General features: G+C 45.4%; 1 pseudogene; it reads right to left on the reverse strand.

The window, feature by feature from the left end:
• Nucleotides 1-9,982: 9,982 nt before the first annotated feature.
• On the reverse strand, nt 9,983-11,502 carry LOC110256998 (occludin/ELL domain-containing protein 1 pseudogene; annotated as a pseudogene).
• Nucleotides 11,503-14,826: the final 3,324 nt, after the last annotated feature.

The following is a 14,826-nucleotide window of genomic DNA, read 5'->3' on the forward strand; positions in this document are numbered from 1 at the left end:
CAACCCCCCTCCCTACCCTGCTGTTCCTTCAAGAAAACCTGTAGCAAAGTGGTTTGGAACAGTGGCTTCAAAGTCATCTGCTTGCATACCTCATAAAAGGAGGAAAAATGATATACCTCCTTGCTCATTTTAAGTTGACATTTAAAATTTTTATCCCAAGTTCAAATAAGTGCAAAGAATATAATTTTGAGAGTACTATAAATATTTGACATTTTAAATAAAAACTGTTAACATCAGTATTTTCAAATATACCAAAGGATTATTAATGCTACAGTGATTTGAAACCCCCCATCATTTATTTTTAAAATACCATAAACAAACTCTTCCTTAAGACCCAGAAAATTTACCTTGTGGCTTTTACTTAAAATTTAATTTCTGTTCTGCCTCTTCCACATTTTACTATTTTTTTTTTAATGCTTGAGAGTCTTATTTTGGTTTTTTTTCTATATGTATTTATATATTAACTATCTCATTTTTTTTCTTTTGCTTGATTTTATATATGCTCTTTTTTCTTCTTCTTTTCAGGGCCACACCCACAGCATATGGAGGTTCCCAGGCTAGGGGTCTAATTGGAGCTACAGCTGCCAGCCTACACCACAACTGCAGCAACACCAGATCCAAGCCGCATCTGTGACCTACACCACAGCCCAAGGCAACACCAGATCCTTAACCCACCGAGTGAGGCCAGGGATCGAACCCATAACTTCATGGTTTCTAGTTAGATATGTTTCTAGTTGGATTCGTTTCTGCTGGACCCCGACGGGAACTCCTATTGCGGTTTCTTTTGGCTATGCCAACGGCATGTGAAAGTTCCCAGGCCAGGGATTGAACCCATGCCACAGCAGCAACCTGAGCTATAGCAGTGACAATGCTGGATCCTTAACCCACTCAACAGCTCTGGTGAGGGGAACTCTTATTTAGGGGAGAGTCTTATTTTGATCATCCAATTAGTTAACAGAATACAGCAAAGGTATTGCGATGTTAACTCTGAGATGAGGTTACAGAGAGACTGACTTCTGTCTTGTGGACCCTCTCTCACTTTCTCAGTCACCCACTCCGGCCAGCTGCCGTGTTGTGAACTGCCCTGAGAAGAGAGCCAGGTGGTGAAGGACTGAGGGAAGTCTCCAGCCAACAGTGGGGAACTGAGGTCTTCAACACAGTTGCTCATATTCGAAAAAGATAACCTGCACCCCTCTGTTCATTGCAGCACTACTCACACTGTCCAAGCCATGGACAAACCTAAGTGTCTATCGAGAGATGCGTGGATAAAGAAGATATGAAACACACCCAACGCCCCTCCCCCACACACAGAGTAGCTAACGATAAGAAATGTCTCCTTTAGTTGAAATAAATTTCATACTTCTGTTTCCTGTTGTTTTAATGTTTCAGGGTGATTTATAATAGAAGGAGGTAGAAAAATCTTAGCTCTATCCTCTTAAACCCAGCGATGTACCCCTTATGTATTAACAATTTTTAAAAGTATCTTCTATGTATATAGTCATAATCTCTCATCCCTTTTTGTCCCTAATACTTCTTGCTCCTAATCTTTTTTATCATATTTGCAAAAGGTTTTATTGTTCCTTTCAAATAATTAGTTGATAAAACTCTTTTCAAATTACCCCATTTTAGTGGGTCATCAACTTCCTAACAAGTATAAAATTGTATTAATTTTTTTTTTTTGTCTTTTTAGGGCCACACCTGCAGCATATGGAGGTTCCCAGGCTAGGGGTCTAATCGGAGCTGTAGCCACCAGCCTATGCCATAGCCACAGCAATGCCAGATCCAAGCCACATCTGTGACCTACACCACAGCTCACGGCAACGTCGGATCCTTAACCCACTGAGTGAGGCCAAGGATCGAACCCTCAACCTCATGGTTCCTATTCAGATTTGTTAACCACTGAGCCAGGATGGGAACTCCATATTAATGTATTTTATCATTGAATTAGTGTGTGTGTGTGTGTGTGTGTGTGTGTGTGTGTGTGTTTAGGGCCACACCCATAGCATATGGAAGTTCCCAGGCTAGGTGTTTAATTGGAGCTGCAGTTGCTGGCCTACACCACAGCCACAGCAATGCCATATCCAATCCCTGTCTCTGACCTACACTGCAGCTCATGGCAATGCAGGATCTTTAGCCCACTGAGTGGGACCAGGGATCTAACCTGAAACCTCATGGATGCTAGTAAAATTTCTTAACCTGCTGAGTCACAATGGGAACTCCTATTTAAATATATTTTTAAAACATCCAATATGAGAGCTTCTGTCCTGTAGTAGATGGATTTAACCCCTTCATATTTATTGTGGTTATAGATATGCTTGGACTCTCTTCTGATATTTTGTGTTTTCTATTTATTATACCTGTCTCTTTTTTAACTTTCCTTCCTTTTCTTTTTCTGAAAGAAAAATTTCATGCTTTTGGGGGGACTACTCAGCATCTTCTTAACACCCTTCCTAAGTTTCTAAGTTTGGAAAAAACTGCTTATCTTTTGAGCTCATGTCTCCTCAAGGCAGAAAGCAGAAACACATTCTCAGCCTTCCTTGCATCCAGGGCACATGCATGTGATCATTCAGACTCCATAAGATTGTTTTTGTCTGTTTGTTTTATATTTTTGGCCACACCCACAGCATGCAGAAGTTCCTGGGCCAGGGATCAAAACCGCACCACAGCAGCAACCTGAGCCACTGCAGTAACAATGCTGGATCTTTAATCCACTGAGCCACATGGGAACTCCAGACTCCATAAGATTTTATTCAGGGGAGAGAGATCAAGAAGGAAGCATCATTGAATGCTTTCCAGCTGCAGTAGTGGTACACATTTAGCTTTCTGTGGCTGCAGCAGCAATGGCATGAACTACAGAGAACTGAGGTCTGTGACTAGTGGGGGTGGCAATAGGCATAAATTACTCTCTGTAGTGTCCTGCACTGTAATCTGGACACTGTTTCTGCCGTCTAGCTTCAAGCATGAGTCTCTCGTCCACTTGCAGATTCTGCAATTTATCCAATGTCATTTCCCTCTTCAAATAGCCAGAAGAGGTTCTATTGTTCCCCTCTCAGAGAATTTTACTCCCAGTTGCTATTCAGACACTCTCCCAACTCCACTGAATCAAAACTTATTTAAATTTACCAAAACATTTAACTGTCTTATATGTTCATTAATGTTTCTGGTGTTCTATACTTCCTCCTGGGTTCAATTTTCTTCTTAAATTATCCTTTAGTAGTTCATTCTGCAAAGGCGAAAATTTTTCTAAATATGTCTGAAAATTTCTTTGTTCCATTCCCACTCTCAAAAGATAATTTTCCTGGGTATGAAATTCAGTTCTCAAATTACGCAGGTATTTCTCTTCAGCCCTTTAAATCTTATTCATCAGCTTTGTGTATCAAAAGCTGCTAACAAGAAATCTGATGTAGTCATTTTTATTTCTTTATAAATAACTTGTGATCTATCTTTTCTCTCTAGCAGCTTGCCTTTTTTTCTTTATCCTTGATGTGCTGATGTTTCACTGTGTGTGTGTATGTGTGTGATACGAACACGCATACATGCTCACACCTGATTCTTTGCAATTTCTATTTAGCATCTTGTATGTTCAGCCCACATCTTGAACTGTTAACTTCAGTAATCATTATTATTATTTTTTTTGTATTCCCAAGGGTTGAATTGGCTCTTGTAGCAGTTCATCCTTTATTTCTCCAAGGTATGTGTATTTTAAAATTCTTTTCAGAAGCTGCTGCCTCAGGCCCCTCTACTCAGGAAGTCCCTCAACTGTCCTTACCCCACTGCTCCTCTCCGAGGCCTAGAAACTCCCTCAGCTAGTGGTCCTGAAACTTTCATATGCATCAGAATCACCTGCGGGGTGTTAAAATATAGGTTTCTGGGCTCTGCCCCTGAGAATGTCCAATTCTTCAGGTCTAGGTTGAGAGCTGAGAATTTTCATTTCTACCAGGTACTGAGGGCTGCTGGATCACAATTTGAGAGTCACCTCCCAAGATAGAGAATAGGGACTGTGCTCTTCTTTCTATCTTACACCCAGACTTATCTTTGAAGTATCAAAGCCAGGACTTTGACTTCTCTGATTTTGCTGGCTTGGAGACAATACTCGGAGCTAGGAGTCAAAGCTGGAGGGTTGAGAGAAGTATGGGGTCATGTAGTAAAAACAACACAGATTGTCACAATATCATCTGGTAGATTTAGTTGGGGTTTTAAGGTGATAGTCTTTTTCTCTTCAAGAAATGATATACATATATTACCTTTTTTTTTTTTTTTGCCGCACCCACAGTATGTGGATGTTCCTGGGCCAGGGATCGATCTTGAGCCACAGCAGTGACCCAAGCTGCTGCAGTGGCAATGATGGATCCTTAACCCACTGTGCCACAAGAGAACTCCCCGTATAACTTAAAAATCACTCTTCTTTTTTTTTCCCTAGTTACTTCCTTCTCCACCTGGAATAACAGACTCGAACTGGATGAGACCACAGCCATCCAGAGAACTTATTATACACTCCAGATCAGAAGGCCCTCAGAGGCTGAGAGCTGAAGAACTTTAGATGCCCAGCTAGCCTCACAGGCCACAGCTGGGCAAAAGCCAATCCAGGGAACCCTGTCCACCTGCATTCCCTGGCCAGGTCACTTCAGCAGCTGCATCCAGGCCTGAACACTGACACTTCCAAGCATCCCAGCCTCCCACCTTCTGGTGCACGTGATCCCTGAGCACACTGTGGATGAGCAGAGAAATAATTAACATTTCATAGATGGCCTGACATATCTCTTTGCATATGTGATTTACTAGTTTGGCATTTTACATTAAGTTAAATCCAAGCTACTCGTTACAATTTAAAATTCTGCTAAGGTGTAGGAGGAAGACACAGCATAGAGTAAATGCAAGAAGTTAATGGTCTCATAGCAACGGTGAGAACCATGTTGGATCTTCCTCCACAAACCTGGCCCTCCTTCAGCATCGCTGTCTCAGCCAAGGGCATCATCTTTCTTCAAGTTACAAGGAGCCTGAGGCGAATCCTGGCACCACCTCCCCCCAGCCTCTCCCCAGTGCGCGTGCGCCCTCCCTGTGCTCACAAAGCCCTCTTTATCGAGATTTTCCAACATCTCTGGACCATTTGCTGCGCTTCACCCCCCTTCGTCTGGACTCCTCGCGTCGGCTGTGGTCCCCACAGTCCATTCTACACTCAGCAGCCAGAGTGCATGCGTGTGTGTGTGTGTGTGTGTGTGTGTGTTTAATTTCATTATTATTATTTTTTTTTTACAATTACACCTGTAATTGTATCTGCAGCTATTAAACACATCAAAAGAGTCTCAAGTTCACACATCACATGGGAAGGATAACTTCGGTCCCTGGATCAGGTCGGCAAAGACAAAAACATTTGCTCTCACTGTGAACAGTTGTGGGGAAGCCAGTGCTCTTGCCTGTTGCTGATGGCCATGAAATTAGGAAGTGTCTGTCCAACTAGTGCTGTAGTCACTTAACAATACATATCAAACTTGTGTATTTGCATATTTTGGGACCCATTTTTTTAGAAATGTATTCTATAGGGCCAAATATTGTATGATGATTATTGGTTGCACCATTGTTTTTTGTTTTGTTTATTGGCTGCTCCTGTGGCATGCAGAAGTTTGCAGACCAGGGATCAAACCTGCACCACAGCAGCAACCCAAGCCACAACAGTGACAAGCCAAATCCTTACCCTCTAGGCCACAGGGAACTCCACACCATTGTTTATAACAAAGGCTTGGAAATAACTTAAAGGCTTATCAATAGGGGACAGGCTGGAAGTTCCTGTTGTGGCTCAGTGGAAACAAATCTGACTAGTATCCATGAGGACTCAGGTTCGATCCCTGGCCTTGCTCAGTGGGTTAAGTATCTGGAGTTGCCATAGTGAACTGTGGTGTGGGTACAGATGTGGCTTGGATCTGGAGTTGCTGTGGCTGTGGTGTAGGCCAGCGGCTATAGCTCCAGTTCAACCCCTAGCCTGGGAACCTCCATGTGTCTTGGGTCCAGACCTAAAAAGACAAAAAAAAAAAAAAAAAAATAGGGGACAGGTTAAGATATTTAAGGGTATATTCATATGAAATTCTACATAGCTGTGAAAAACAATGAGGAAATTCTCTTTGGACAGACATAGAATGTTAAGATATATAGTTATGTGAAAAAAACCAAGTTGCAGAATGGTGTTGTGAACCTGTGTATATTTGCTTGTACATGTATCATATCTCTCTGGAACAGTACCCCCAAAACTTAACACTAAGCCCTGGGGAGGAAGCGGAGCTGTGCATCTGTGGGGACATTTCCCCTCTGTCCTCTGATGTTACTTTAGTTTCAAACTCAAGAAATAACTACAAAAAATGTATATAATGCATTATATCAACACCTACAATATACCTGGTATATGATGGATCGTCACTATTTGTTGGATGAATGAAATACACCAGCCCCCAAGGAATATGTTTTGTATTAGTTACCTGTTGCTGAAACAAATTGCCCCCAAACTTGGTGGCTTAAAAAACAAATATTTATTACCCCCCCCCCACCCCGATTCCTGTGGGTTGAAAGTCTGGTCGTGGCTTACTCGTGGGCCCTGGTCATAGTCTCTTGTGAGGCTGTTGACCTCTAGGTTGAGCTGTAGTCCCCTGAGGTTTAGCCAGGGCTAGGGCACTTTCTTGCAACCTCATGAATGTGGACTTGGCAGTGGCTTCCCCAGGGTTACCTCATAGGCAGCTGGTGAGCCAACAGAGACAGAACAAGAGGGCATCTGGATGGAAGCCACAGTCCTTTTTTTTTTTTTTTCTTTAAGGGTCTCACCCACAGCAAGTGGAGGTTAGGTGGCAAATTGGAGCTGTAGCTGTTGGCCTACACCACAGCCACAGCAGCGTCAGATCCAGGGCATGTCTGCGAGCTACACCACAGCTCACAGCAATGCTGGATCCTTAACCCACTGAGTGAGGCCAGGGATCGAACCTGCAACCTTATGGATGGTAGTCAGATTCATTTCCACTGAGGCACTATGGGAACTTCCACAGTCTTTTTTATAATTCAATCTCAGAAGTGACATCCCATCACTTCTGCTGTGTTCTGTTCTTTATTTTATTTATTTATTTATTTATTTTGTCTTTTCATCTTTTCTAGGGCTGCACCCGCAGCATATGGAGGTTCCCAGGCTAGGGGTCTAATCGGAGCTGTAGCCACCGGCCTATGCCACAGCCACAGCAATACGGGATCCGAGCCACATCTTTGAGCTATACCACGGCTCTCGGCAACACACTGAGCAAGGCCAGGGATCGAATCCGCAACCTCATGGTTCCTAGTCACTTTCATTAGCCACTGAGCCACAGTGGGAACTCCTATGTTCTGTTCTTTAGAAGGAAGTCAGTGAGTCCAGCTCAGACTCAAAGGGGGAGGGGAGGGATCATGTCAGGCATAAACCTTTAGAGTGCCATCATCCACGGCTGAGAGGCCACCTGCCACATGCTCCAGTGACCCATTCCTCACTAGGGAAAAGTCTGACGGAGCCTCACAGGCCTAGGCTGGTGCCTGCACACCCCCTGCCACCCCTCCAGCCTTCTCCACACAAGCCTTTCTTAAGCTCCACCAGCCCTGAGGCTTCTGCATGTGCTGTCCTCACTGCTTGGAATGTTGGCTCAAGGGTAGGGGAAGCCCAACCCCCTCTCCCACAAGTTTTCACAGCACCACGTACCCTTCCTCCTTGTGTTTAATTTGTCATTTCCCTTTTTTTGTGTGATCGTTGATGAATGTCTCTGTCTCCCAGAGAGCTCTGGGAGGGCACTGAGTATGTCTGGCTTTGCTTCCATGGTTTCTCCAGCACCAAACATGAATTACATGATAACAGCTCAATAAATATTAGGTGGATGAATTCGTCTTTTTCCTTGAATCATTCAGGGTCCCAGCAAGAGGCAGATGGGATCTTTGAAATGAGGAGTTCCCGTTGTGGATCAGTAGGTTAAAGACTTGACATGGTCCGTGTGAGGATGAGGGTTCAATCCCTGGCCTCCATCAGTAGGTTAAGGATCTGATATTGCTCTAACTGTGGTGTAGTCTGGCAGCTACGGCTCCACTTTGGTCCCTGGCCTAGGAACTTCCATAGGAGTGGCCATAAAAAGAAAAAAAAGAAAAGGTAAATGAGGAGAGTTTAGGGAAAGGACTGTGTACAAAGGTGGGGCAGCATTTATTGAAATCAACAGCTTAACACTCTGGGGCCAACAACACCAGGGGCCGTTAGCACCTTCTGGCCTTGAGGGAGGCTCAGTGGGATCCAGTGAGACCAGCAATGTGGGTGGGGCTGTGACACACGGGCTGTGTCTTTGCTGGAAGGACGTGGTCTGTTCACAGTTCTGTGGGAGGAGGAGGCTAAGGAAGATCCACCAACATTGCCCTCCTCATCTCTCCAGCCTCCTGCCAGCCTCTCCTGGTGGACAAACCAACTAGAAGCCAGGGAGCCAGGGACACAATGCCTGGAGGGCGGCTTCCCGGGCATAAAGTGGGACAGGAGAGGGTAGTGGGTGGGTCTGGGGGTAGACAGGTCATATCCCATGCAGCCCCCATGTCTCCCTCCTGTCTTTTATTGGCCACCATATCAGTGCAGGATCATGTCAGCTCATCACCTTCTCACTTGGAAACTAAAATGTTAACCTGTTTTGATCACAGGAGGAAGTAGGGGAAAGGGGGTAGGGAAACAGTGCAGTAATGTAAAGCACACCAGGGGCCAGTGCTGGTGTCATTTTTCTTTCTTTTTTTTAGCAGAAGGATTTGAAAAAAAATTTTTTTTTCCCTTTTCTTAGAGCTGTGCCTGTGGCACATGGAAGTTCCCAGATTAGGGGTCGAATCAGAGCTGTAGCCACTGGCCTTTGCTACAGCCACAACCACGCCAGATCCGAGCCGCATCTGCAACCTACACCACAGCTCCCGGCAACACCAGATCCTTAACCCACTGAGCGAGGCCAGGGATGGAACCACATCCTCATGGATCCTAAGTTGGGTTTGTTAACCATCGAGCCACAAAGGGATCTCCTAAGAACATTTTTTTTAGTTTTGATTTTTTTTGTTAAAGTATAATTGTTGTGCCAATTTCTGCTGAACGGCAAAGTGACTCAGTCATACATATATATATACACACTCTTTTTCTCATATTATTTTCCATCATGGTCTATCTCAAGAGACTGGATATAGTTCCCGTGCTGTACAGTAGGACCTTGTTTCTTATCCATTCTAAATGTATTAGTTTTCACCTACTAAACTCAAACTCCCAGTCCATCCCACTCCTTCCCCCCTCTCCCTTAGCAACCACAAGTACTCACATGCTGGAGTACTTCTAAACCATGTCTGGGGAGCTCCCTGGTTGCTCAGTGGGGTAGGGATCTGGTGTTGTCACTGCTGTGGCATGGATTTGATCCTTAGCCCAGGAACTTCTACCAATAAACCGCTCCCCCCCACCAAAAAAAACAAAAAAACTCACATCCGGAGCTGCAACTGCGGTCAGAGTCTCTACCAGATTAGGTTTATGACAATTCGTTGTCATTTCCCAAGAAATCCATTTTTTTTAAAAAAAAAGCTGTTAAGTGAAGACAGTCAGACAATGAGACGCCAACATCAAATGCTATCACAGACATGTGGAATCTGAAAAAAGGACACAGTGAACTTCTTTGCAAAACAGATACTGACTCACTGACTTTGAAAAACTTATGGTTTCCAAAGGAGACAGTTTGGGGGGTAGGAGGATGCGCTGGGGGTGTGGGATGGAAATCCTATAAAATCAGATTATGATGATCATTGTACAACTATTAACGTAATAAACTGAGCAATAATAATAATTTTTTAAAAAGCTGTACATAGTAGGTATTTAATAAGTGTTTATTCTACTGGGATGTAGGGCAGTACCTGCTTCCAAGGGACAGGCTGAAATCTGGGGTCTCCATGGGGGTCCGGGAGGAGGTTCTGGGAAGGCTTCCTGGAGGAGGGGCCATCAGATCATCAGCTTCTTCTTTAATTCCCTCCAGGCACTGGCAGCAACATGGGCCTCCTTCTGGCTTCAGGGTGGTGGGGAGTGAGTTCAGCAGGGCCTCCAGCTGCTGGATTTGCCTGTGTGGAGACCGCCTCCTGCTGGAGCTCCAAGAACCTGTGTACTGGTCCTGGAATATTGCAGCATAGCAACTCCAATCCCTTCCACTGCTCACTAGTGGGTACTTGAGCTCATGGTCAGGAACAGGATGGGACCTAGGCCTACGTTCCCCACGGGTGGCTCCAATAGACCTCTTGGTGCCCAGGAGGGCCTAGAGGGCAATTCATCCTCAAATACAGTCTTCTTGGGCCTTGTCCTGTGGGCTCTGGACTGGGGTTGACAGAGGAGAGGCGCACTGGGTTTGAGGCCTCCAGGCATCAGTCATGGGGGACCAGGGCCAGGCAGGTAGGTCTGCAGGTCTCCCCGAGAGCCACAGGTCTGGAGGGGTTCCCAAGTGGGCATCGAGCCACAGGTCTGGAGGGGTTCCCAAGTGGGCATCGGCTTCAGGGAGGTGCTGCTCCAGCGCCCCCAGGTGGGTGGGCGAGTCTTTTGGGGGAAGGAGTTGTGTACCACACGTGGTGGGGGTGGTGGACAGGTGACCTGTTCCAGCGTCTGGGGCTCTGGGTCTGGGTCTGCTCCTGAACAGGTGCTGGTGACCATGTTGTGCATTAATTATAGGCTGGACTCAACGGCCTGGATCACTCCAGGGGCAGCTGTCTCTCCAGACCCTGTGTGATCTCCGCAGTTTCCCCAGTGGAGCATCTCTTTTGGTTTACGATTCCTGGAGGGAGGGCAATTCCTTAGCCTTCCTTCTGGCGACGGCCCTCATCCCACTGGGCAGGGGAGTCAGTCTGGGGACTCTGCAAGGGGCCATGTATATCCACCCCAGTGATACATCCTGGAACTGGGGGAGAAGTTAGCCTACCATGAGTCAGATTTGGGCCCAAGCCTCATTCTCCTCTCTGCCTTGAGTCCCCACTTTGACTGTAGAGCATAAGGACATTTTGCTTTCCTAAACATTTCCTAGAAATTAATATCACTTCAGAGACAATGTCCAGAAGTCTCTAAAGATCTTGGCATTTCCCTTTCCCAGTGCATACTTGACCCTAGTAAATGGCCCAGGGCCCCTCCAGGGAGGAATCAGAGGAAGATTTGTGGCAATGTTGCAAGATCCTTCCTCCAATGCTCAACCTCCCCTTTAAGCGAGGCTCTCTGGGTCGTGGAACTGGCTTCCTTTGGAAATTTGGCTGTTATTCATTTCATTTTTTTTTTTTTGTCTTGTTAGGGCTGCACCCATAGCATATGAAAGTTCTTAGGCCACGGTGGAATCAGAGTTGCAGGTGCCATCCTGTGCCACAGCCACAGCAACCGAGGATCTGCGCTGCATCTGTGACCTACACCACAGCTCACAGGCAATGCTGATCCTTTAACCCACTGAGAGAGGCCAGGGATTGAACCTGAGTCCTCATGGATTCTAGTCAGGTCGATTACCGCTGAGCTACAATGGAAATTCCTTCATTTCACTTTTTGAGGTCCATTAGACACCACCAAAGATCATGTGGGTCAAAGCATTCTGATGACACCTGTCTTACTGATCATTACAACAAACACTGTCCCTTGTCTTTGGGGCAGTTAAATGCTACAACTTTTTTTTTTGCATGTGGACTCCCACCGTCACCGAGGACACCAGGGGACCATCTCAACAGAAATATTTCCCACTGTCAGACCTGGTCTGCAGAGGAAACCACACAGGGTCTTTAAGCAAGAGAGGCTGGTCTCTCAAGACATGAGCCAGCAGCTGTTCCCACCAGCTGGAAACAGACTCAAGGGGCAAGATTCTTAGCTCCAACCAGACCCAATGGAGACAATGTCAGACCTCAGGGTCATACTCTTTTCAAAAGCCATGTCCACATGGGATAGATGTCAAGCCTTTGAATTCACCTGACATTGTAATTCTGCAATAGTCACAAAGCCCATGTCTGTCTTTCAGCAAGGTTACCTCTATGGCTACAGCAGATAATAGATTCTCTGGGACGTGTGATAGAAATTCTCTGGTTTTCTGTGACTTGAGTTCCAAGTTTAAACTGTGGTTTCTCATTTTCTTTCTGCTGGGTTAGAACTGGCCACACCCCCCACAGCCCTTGAAGTCGCCTCCAGTCTTTAAGGGCCCCCTCCCTGCCCCCACCCTGGACTCTGGCTTTGGTAAGAACTTCACTCAAAGCAACAGCAGGTGGTGTTTGACTGATTGGGATGCTCAGCATGGTCTGGGTCACTGGCACATTTCCCCCAGCCAAGAGCTCAGCACTGTGTCCGGACTCGACCACACCCCAGAACCTATCTCTAAGGGTCATTTCCCCGGGGACAATGCCCCCTACCCTCACTGTGTGAGTCAGGGTCCAAGTGGGGAAACAGAACCCATGCTGGCTGTTATCAAAGAGAGATTTAACACCTAGAATTGTTTCAACAGGACTGGAAGACCCAGTGAGCCCATTGAACTGACAAGTCAATGCGCTGCTGCAGCCAAGCCGGAGGGCACTGGCATTAGCACGTTTGCCTGGTCAAAGTCCCATCCCACCCTCCCTGAGCTGCTCCCTGGACATCCACGTGGGTGCTGGCTGCCCTGCGGTCTGTCCCAAGGAGGCCTGCACTACCCATGTGCCAGGGGCCTCCAGCCTATCTGTCATCACTGCAGCTCAGGTTGGTATCTGGCATGGGAACAATTTTTAAATATAAGATTAATGATGAAATCAATTCTCACAACCACTTTCTGAAGTTCTTCTTCAATGACTCCATTTTTCAGTTGAGGAATTTCAGTCTGACTTGAATCACTTGTACCGGAGGTTAGGTGGGAGGTTTTCAGAGACGTGGTAGGCAGACAAAGACCGCCACCGGGGTCCATTTCGCCGCAACTGTGATCTGTATTGATGATCAACACGATTCAGCACTTTTTACGTTCTAGTCCCTGGGTTTAGAGACAAAAGTGTGCCACCTATTCAAGACTTACAACCACCCTACAAGGCAAGTGATAATATTTCCTCACTTTACGGTTGAGGAAACTGAGGCTGTGGGGAGGTCAGAGCCTGGGGCTTAGGTCCTGGCTTGGCTGGGATTGCTTAAACCACGATGCACACTGCTGCTTTTTTTTTTTTTTAAGTATAGTTGCTTTACAATGTGTTAAATTTCTGCTGTAGAGCAAAGTGATTCAGTTATACATGTATATATTCTTTTTTTTTTTTTTTTTTTTTTTTTTTTTTGTCTTTTTAGGGCAGCACCCTTGGCATATGGAAGCTGCCAGGCTAGGGGTCAAATTGGAGCTGTAGCTGCTGGCCTACACCACAGCCACAACCACAGACACAGCAACACCAGATCCGAGCCGTGTCTGCGACTTACACCACAGCTCAGGCAACACTGGATCCTTAACCACTGAGCGAGGCCAGGGATCAAACTCGAGTCCTAATGGATTCATTACCGCTGAGCCACAATGGGAACTCCTTATATTCTTTTTCATATCTTTTTCCATTACAGTTTGTCACAGGATATTGAACAGAGTTCCCTGTGCTCTACAGTAGAAACTTGTCTATCCACCCTATATAAATAGTTTGCCTTTGCTAATCCCAGACTCCCAACCCCTCCCTTCCCCACCCCTCTACCCCTTGGCAACCACAAGCCTGTTCTCTATGTCTCACACCCATCCTTTTGAACAGACAGTTCTAGATAGTTGTGCACTGTGTAGGCAGAACGATGCCCCCCACCAAGATGCCTACATCATAACCTCTGGACACTGAATATTTACCTTAGAGGAAAAAGATACTTTGTAGATGGTTAAGAACCTTAGGAGGGGAAAATTCTCTGGGAAGGCAGAAGCTAATCACTTGAATTATTGAAAGCAAAGAATCTTTCCCACCTGTGGTTAGAGAGAGACATGAAAATAGAAGCAGGACTGGAGACATGCAGCTTTCTTGGCTTTGAAGATGGAGGATGGAGGCTGGGAGCCAAGGAATGGGAAAGGCCTCTAGAAGCTGGAAAGGCAAGGATGTAGATTCTCCCCTGAGCCTCCAGAAGGAGCCAGCCCTGCCCACACCTTGATTTTTAGCTCAGTGAGACCTGTGTTGGATGTCTAACCTATAGGACTATAGCATACTCAGTTTGTGTTTATTAAAAATTTTTAATAAAGTCTAGTTGACTTATGATGTGTTAAGTTCTGATGTACAGCAAGGTGATTCAGTGATACACACACACGCTTTTACAAAATACATTCTTTTCCATTACGGTTTATCACAGGACACTGAATATAGTTAGTTCTCTGTGCTCTACAGTAGGATATTGTTGATTATCCCCTCCATGTATAATAGCTTACATCTGCTAACTCCTACCTCCCATTCCATCCCTCCCCCAATCCCCTCCTCCTTGTCAACCACAAGTCTGTTCTCTGTGCTTGCAAATCTGATTCTGTTTTGTGGATAGGTTTATTTGTGTCATATTTTAGATTCCACATGTAGGTGATATCATATGGTGTCTGTCCTTTGCTTTCTAACTTAACTTTACTTAGCATGATAATCTTTAGTTACATCCATGTGGCAGCAGACAGCATTACTCATTCTTTTTTATGGCTGAGTAGTATTCCATTGTATATATGTACCACATCTTTATCTATTCATCTGTCAATGGACATTTAGTTTGCTTCCATGTTTTGGCTACTGTAAATAGTGCTGATATGAATGTAAGGGTGCATGTATCTTTTTGAATTATAGTTTTGTCTAGATAGATATATGCCTAGGAGTGGGATTGCTAGATCACATTGTAGTTCT

The sequence above is a fragment of the Sus scrofa genome, chromosome 1 (genome assembly GCF_054392235.1).
Source record: "Sus scrofa isolate SSC_HxYL_T2T_F1_AM1 chromosome 1, Sscrofa_HxYL_maternal_Yorkshire_Landrace_v2.0, whole genome shotgun sequence".
NCBI lineage: Eukaryota > Metazoa > Chordata > Mammalia > Artiodactyla > Suidae > Sus > Sus scrofa.